Source organism: Marmota monax, unplaced genomic scaffold, assembly GCF_021218885.2.
Source record: "Marmota monax isolate L192 unplaced genomic scaffold, Marmota_monax_Labrador192_F-V1.1 WCK01_AAM20220418_F8-fsc00018, whole genome shotgun sequence".
Lineage (NCBI taxonomy): Eukaryota > Metazoa > Chordata > Mammalia > Rodentia > Sciuridae > Marmota > Marmota monax.
Genome location: NW_026692201.1, coordinates 15,549,247 through 15,557,011, shown reverse-complemented (window position 1 = coordinate 15,557,011; position 7,765 = coordinate 15,549,247). Strand labels below are relative to the sequence as shown.

At 32.0% G+C, this 7,765-nt stretch overlaps 1 non-coding gene across 1 annotated transcript; it reads right to left on the bottom strand.

The window, feature by feature from the left end:
- Positions 1-7,057: 7,057 nt before the first annotated feature.
- Trnav-cac (transfer RNA valine (anticodon CAC)) lies at positions 7,058-7,130 on the bottom strand. Its single transcript has one exon. It is a non-coding gene; the product is annotated as a tRNA-Val (tRNA).
- Between the last annotated feature and the right edge of the window lie 635 nt (positions 7,131-7,765).

Sequence of the window (7,765 nt, the reverse complement as noted above, 5' to 3'; positions counted from 1 at the left end):
TGATTTTATAAGCCAAAGGGCGCATAAGGGTCTGTTGGAAGCTCTGGTAAGGTTTGGGGATTGCAAAAGTGATGATGACTTTCTTGATGCTGGTCTATTTGCATCTTAAAGACCGCTTACTTCCAAGTCTGCTTTTAAAAAAAGTAGTCCAGCTCAGTATTTCACAGATAAATTTCACAGCATATTATTAACAACTTCCTGTCATAGGCTTGCTCAACTGGTTTCAAACTGATTACTGTTTTAAGGCAGTTTGCGACTACTATATGACAGAGCCAATTAGAAATAATCCTGGGAAAATGCTTCGAAAATGCTGCGTTATTAAAACACTTACCTAGTAATATTCATCTAGTTCTTTCACTAAGTAGCTATCTGACGGATTTCTTGTGTTTTCTGAGCTTATTTTAATAGTCACTTGCCCTGGGAAAACAAGGTATCAGGAAAATTTTTAACTGCAATCTGGCTTTTGGCATTATTTTTTAGTTTTAAATTCAAACTTGACAAGTTAAAACGTTTATGTATTATATTTTTAACAGCTAGTGTGAGGTTGGAAGTAACTATAGATGCTGATTAATCTAATAATTGATAAATACCTATAAGTAGATGGTAAAAAAAAAACCCACAAGAAAAAGATTGTGTATGAAACCAAAAAACCAACCAATAAAAAAGCCAACAATAAATATTCTGCTAATTAGGTCACAAAAAGTAATTTACAGAGTATTACCCAATGTTTCTTCAATCGTCTTTTAGGGGGAAACAATCTTTCTATACACACGTGCACACATACACACAGATTGATTATGAGTGAAATTTACTGGAATGGAAGAATTTCAAACATGTATGATTAAGAAATATTTTCACAGAATAAATATCTCAAACATTTAATTTTTGTATTTATCAACACTGATCTAATGAAAACACTTCCTATAATTTATTTGGAGATAATACCTTCATAAAGATAATAATAGATTTAATATCATTGAAATTCAAAATCCATGGAATTGCTTCCTGTCAAGGCTGGATCTCTTGTATAGTAATAATAGGAGTGTACTTAGTCCTTAATTTTAATTCAGTGAGTATTATGAAGGTACCTGAAACTCTTGAATGAATATAACAGCCTTTGAGAGGAATTCAAATAATAGATATTAGTCCTTATTTTAAAAAAGCACACAGTTTGTATACAGTAGCTGCTCAGTATATATTATTTTAATTTATTAAATTATCCTTGAAATACACAATGTATGTGCAAAGTTAAATTAGTATTGGCTGACATTAGGGATCTGAAGTTGAGAATGTTGAATTGTCTGTGGGATAGCTTAAAAACTGCTTAGAAGCTTTGAATTTGAAGTTATCACCATGACTAATCACAGCAAGTGGGTTTGACAAGAATGGAAGAAAATAATGTTATAGGTCTTCATTTTTAGGATTTGTAGTATATGTCTCTTGAGTGGTTCTAATAGTGAAAATACTTAGACCACAAGGAAATAGGAATTAAGTAATGAATTTACATTTGAATTGCTTTATATATTGACTCATCACAATTTATAGGTACTTAGATTAATATAAATAATAAAAAGTTCAGCTGTTCCTAAATAAAGTTAGAAATTGCTGAGTAGCTTAGTTTTTCACACTGAAGACTCATGCTCAATTATAGTCTGAAATCTCAGTTTGCAGATATGACATAGGATAATAGTGATTCAAACAGCAAAGTACAAATACTGCATATATTTCTGCCAAATTTGTCTCAGATGGACTAGCTGCTAAGGAAGAATCCATAGCATGACTGAGCTAACAAAAAGTGTGTTACCTCTCCAATAGGTAATCCCTCCATTTGCATGCTGTGCTCACTGACAGGAGAAAGGACTTAAATGTCTGTCATTTTTCTGGACTTTAGCCTTAAGGTCTATATTGTCACTTCAAAATACATGAAGTGAACAATATTTTTGTTAGCCAGTAATTGTTATTAAGACAAAATTGTTTTCTTAGCCTTTGGAGACAAAACTTTGGTGCTCTTTATTAAAAGTTAAACTTAACTAGGCTTATTACATTAGAAATTGTCTAATTCAATTTTGATTCTTCAAATTGCATTTTATACTAAAGGAGAGCTTCTGCATAAAATGCAGTTGAAAAGAGAAAAATATTTATGCTTTTATCATTTAAGTGATCAAATACTGCAGTGCTAGACATTAGAATATCGTATGCATCACTACATTATTAACTTAATCTAATGCTCAGAGTCATTACCACATTCATGGGTGTCTTTCTGATATCTCTCCAGTCCACTGGATTTTGAAGTGTGATTATGTAAATTTTCTACTGATAAATAAATGACTATAATTGTACTTGAAATACCACTCAAATTCTTAAGACCATGGCATCTAAATAATATATTATGCATTCCTTAATTATTTATCAAGACTAATTCAAAATAACTGTAGGGCAAAGCATACATTGATTTTTAAATAGCCATCCCCATCCCCAATTTTTTCAGGTTAAAAATATTCCAGATGGTGAAAACATTGGGGGGATGAGAAAAAAGTTGATGGGTGGAGTAAGTAGCAAGTTTATCCTTCATGTAAACATTTTTGGTTTGCCCAATAAAACTTATATCCTGATTCACTTTTTATGGCATGTGATCTTAATGCCAGTTCAGTGAGAGTATTTTGGTGATAGAAAAAAATTTTTCTTTTAAATGTTAAACATTAGTGCAAAAATGTCCTCACCATTATTTGTCAAGGAAAAAGGGAAAAGTTAGGAAATAAAACGTTTCATCTGCAGTTATTTTTTAAAATTCTTTTTTAATTCAAGTAAGGTTGTACCAAAAAAATGATCCTAAATGTCAGGTATGGCTTTCCTTCATTTAATTGTGAATACAGAACTACAATAACTGAATGGTGCCTTTTCATTGTTTAACATTGCAAAGCTCTACTCAGAACTCTTGTTGCACTGTGTCTTTAAAGGGAGCATGTGTGTGTTTTACCTACATAAATTCTAATTGCAGAATCCACTTTAATCACCACATAGAAATCTGAAGCCTCATAAGTTCATGAGCTACACACTTTTCTTCTTTATTCTGCAGACCACACCTTATCTGGTTGCTAATGAAATACAGGAGATTGATTGCAGAAAATCTTCAAGGGAATATTTGCTGTACCACGTATAGTGAGCTCCATTTGGTGCATTAGCATTTAGCCATTTTATGCAAATTTAGGGAAAATGACTCATGTATATGATTTAATATGCATCAGCGATAACTCATACCACCCTTATAAGAAAAAAGAAATTAAAAATTCATTAGAAAACTAGACTAGTGTCACTACATGGTTAAAACATTATTAAAGCATATTTCAATGTTTTGCTTACACTAGTGTTCTCATCATGGTGCCACCATTTCATGACAAAGGCCGTAGAGGAGAAAACATTCAACTTAAAATGTCTGCTGGCACACATCGCTGGATTTGTGTGTCACTAAACAATGAGCGAGCATAGCCTTGAATACCAACTATTTAATTAGCACTTTTGGAAGCCATGCATAGAAAATAGCTCATTTACATGCATCTGCTTAGTGATTAGTCCCATAAAAAGCTACCATTTTTTTTGTTGTTGTTTAATATAGCGAGCATTTTACCATTCGGCCATGAAAAAAATCAAAACATATGTTATTATTTTCAAATCCTGAAATTCAGAATTTAATTAAAACAGCTAAAAGTCTTCATATTTCTCTTCAAGGTATATTTAAATTATTTAATTTAACCTTAAGTGTACCATAAAAGACTGGATACAAGTAATAATTAAGAACTTCAAAGGGCAACGGAAACCCTCTAACAGTCCTTGGTTTAATTAAAGGCTATTATTAGAAAGCTCTCAAATATACAGTTACATTTAATGACAAATGATGACTAGTAAAAGCAGTATTTGAAAGTTATGAGTACCTTATTTTAAATACTATTGGTAGACTCTAGAAAGTATTTCTATCATTCCATTTTGAAAATAAATGACATGTATTTCTTGAAAAATCAAATTTGTAACATTAAAAGCCTGTTAGTTTAAGAAGCTTTGCTTTTCTCTAATTCTCTATCTACATGTACCTGTCACGATCACAAATTAATTGTATGCTTCTTAAAAATCATTTTTTAGCAATTTAAATGCTTTTAAGAGGGTATATTTTTCTAATAAATTGAGGGTATTTATAAAGGCACATATACATATATATATAAGGATGCATTAACATACAAACTTGGCTATACTCAAACATTTCGGTATATAATCTTTTTTTTAATGTGAATTGATATTTACTATAATAGTAGTGATTTTTTTCAGATATTTATATTATCTACCATATTTGTGTGAGTAGACAAATGGCCATAAAAAAAGATTCTAAATAAATTTTAGAAGAGTGAATAAACTATATATAATATAGGAATGGGTAATTTATGTAAAATTTGCTATTATAAGACTTTATATTCATTGGGCTTTATTGTCTTATTTATTTATGTAAGGAATTTGCCTAGCAGTTACATAGTTACAGTTCAGGGCAGATGGATGAGTGATATATATGTACATTCTCAATTGAAATTGGTGAATAAATACTTAAAAAGTTCATATAGAACATTTTGCTGATTCTGTTAATTATCTTTAGTAATTAGCTTATAAACATGTATAATAAAAATCCACCTATTTATTAAGCAGATATCATTTTACTTTTATGAGTAATCTGCTCTGTTGAATTGTAACACTGTTTCTTTTGTTCACTGTGGGCCAGTGAATACGTTGGGATGTGTGATCTTGGAATGACTGCTTAGATTAAATAGGTGGATATGAATCTCTATCTACCTACCTTATCTTGTTAGCAGCTAAATAATGTATTATATGTACATACATAGTATGCTGTGTAAGAAAAGTGTGTTCCTGATGTGCCTTTCATAAAGGATATTCTTTAATTTGAAAAATTTTGACTTCAATTTCTTGTTATATCCTGTTTTAAACCAATATCATTCTTTATTTGCTTATCATTCTCCTCTGAACCCTTTCCCAATGCACAGGCAATCAGAATATGTGTAAGGTTTGTAGAGGAAAGAAATTACCTATCTTACTCACTGCTGAATATACTGCATAAAGACCAGTATAAGACACATAGTAGATGCTCAATAAGTAGTTGATGATGAAAGAATGAGTATACTTAAATAAAGGATTAATCTTTTTTGAAATAGCTATTGCCCTACAGGGATTCATTTAAATACACTGGTTCCTACAACATGGGAGCCCTCTTAAAGCTCCCCAATTTTGCTAAGATTTCCTTTCCTAGATAGAGTAATACTGTTGATTCATTTGGGCATGAGTGAGGGCCTGTAAGCAAACTCTAAGCTGATTTTTTTTTCAGGGAGGGGGGGGTACTGGGGATTGAACTGAGGGGCACTCAATCACTAAGCCACATCTCCAGCCCTATTTTGTATTTTATTTAGAGACAGGGTCTCATAAGTTGCTTAGTGCCTCACTTTTGCTGAAGCTGGCTTTGAATTCTCAATTCTCCTGCCTTAAATTGTTGGGACTATGGGTGTACACAATCACACAAAGCTCTAAGCTAACTTTTGAATCTGTTTGTAGAATATCTCTTAAAGATATTGTGCTGCATATGGGGAATAGTCAGTGGCTATGGAACAGGGCCAGGTTAACTGGACACACCTGGGAACTGAATTCTAGAACACAGTATTACAAACATTTCAAACAAAAGTATTTTGCAGGTAATTGTATATTTTTATTTCACTTCGATAAAAATGGCTAGTTCATAGAAGCATGCTCCTGGTGAATTCACTGAAATGCTTGTAGTCTGAACTGATGACAGGAGAAAGAAATGATGATCAGAGAATTTTTGGTCTAACCTCCTTGATCATTTTTCAAAGCTGCATTAGTTCCTTATAATACTAGGAATTATTAGTGTAAATATATTTCTAAACACTACTCCCATGACTTAAAAATTAATCTCTCTGATGTCTCACCTACAATTGAGGAGCTACATGAGAATTTATACCATTCATTATATTGATATTACTCTTACCATTATTGTTATTTGATACTGGGGGTTGAACCCAGATGTGCTTAACCACTGAGCTACATTCCCAGTCCTGTTTGATTTTTATTTTGAGATAGGGTCTTGCTAAGTTGTTGAAGCTGGCCTTCAACTTGCTATCCTCCTGTTTCAGTCTCCTCAGTCGCTGGGATTACAGATGTGTACCATTGTGCCTAGTCCATTGATTATATTCTCATGCAGAAATTAGAATAATAAGATAATAAGATCTTGTATCAATAATGAAAAGTTGTCTTTTCACATTTTTATGTAATATGTGTTCAAAATGACAAATGTCAGATGGGAAACTCAAACAAGTGAAATGTTTATTAGGCTCCTATTATGATACTATCATAAGGTTCTAAAGTTCTTAGAAAATAAGCAACAGGGACTTGTTGAGTTAATAAGAACAAGCAAATATGTTCACAAGACCAGGTAGTAGAAAAATGAGTTGTAAAAAAGTTCAGCCTTCTCTTTGTGACCATTGAGAAATAATGTTGTTAATTTGGAAGTTGGGTTAAAGTTTTGATTGCCTCCTAATAACTCTTTCAAGATTATTAATGAACTATTTTAGTCTATAAATGCATTTGGAAGCTGCAGTAGATTCTGTTTTGGTACAAAAAGACACCAAATGGTAACCTGGAAGATATAATGGGCTTTACAAATCAACTATCTTGAACATCATGACTGACTGGACTTTGATAAAATCTGGATCCAAACTGGTTTTGTCAACAGAATTTATCATAACACAAAGCAGAAAATTCAGATGAAATATTTTATATGGATTGCTTTTGACCTTTAATTACAGAAGAAAACTCTAATATACAAGTGATTATACTACTCCCTCTTGTATTAAAAGTAGAGCTAAATAGGTGGAAATCAAATAATAATTTCCGGGCTAACACAAAATCTATTAACCAGCCAGTATTATGTACTTTGTAAGAAAGTACAGAATGAGGTGGTTTTTTTTTTTCCTTTTTCTTTTTTTTTTTTTTTTTGTGGTGCTGGGGATTGAACCCAGGGCCTGTGCTTGTGAGGCAAGCACTCTACCAACTGAGCTACATCCCCAGTCCATAAGGTGTTGTTTATGTGTTTGACAGTATAGACTTGGTAGATAGAAATCTTTGAAAGAAGACTTAGAAAAGCATATAAGAAATGATGCTAACTTTAAGAAACTTAAGATTGGGTTGGCAAGACTAAATTAGTAAATATGAATGTTCAGTGAACAATGTAAGATAATATTAAATTGTGCGACACTTATTAATGGCATTACAGAAATCCACAGTAAAGTGAGCCATGTAGAGAAAAATGATATTTGCAGCTTTGAATTTGGCTCTGAAAGAGTTAAGACAGATAGAAGTAAGAGCGTTATGGGCCAGAAAAACAAAATGATTGATGATGACCTGGATGCATGAATGAGTTGAGCATGTTTTTGAGGGAAGAGAATTTTATATTTAGTAATGGTGATTAATATTTGTAGAAGATGGAATCAGGCCAGATTATTTATATTCTTGAAACTTGGCCATTGGAGATAGACACAATGATGAAAATTATGGATCATTACTTTGGATTTTTCTTTGTTGTGTTTAACAAATATTAATTGAGCATCTATTATGTGCACAGTAGTGTGCTAAGCACTGATAGAATACTGGTGAACCAAATCAATACATACTTAACATTATGAAATTTGTGTTCTAGAAGGGA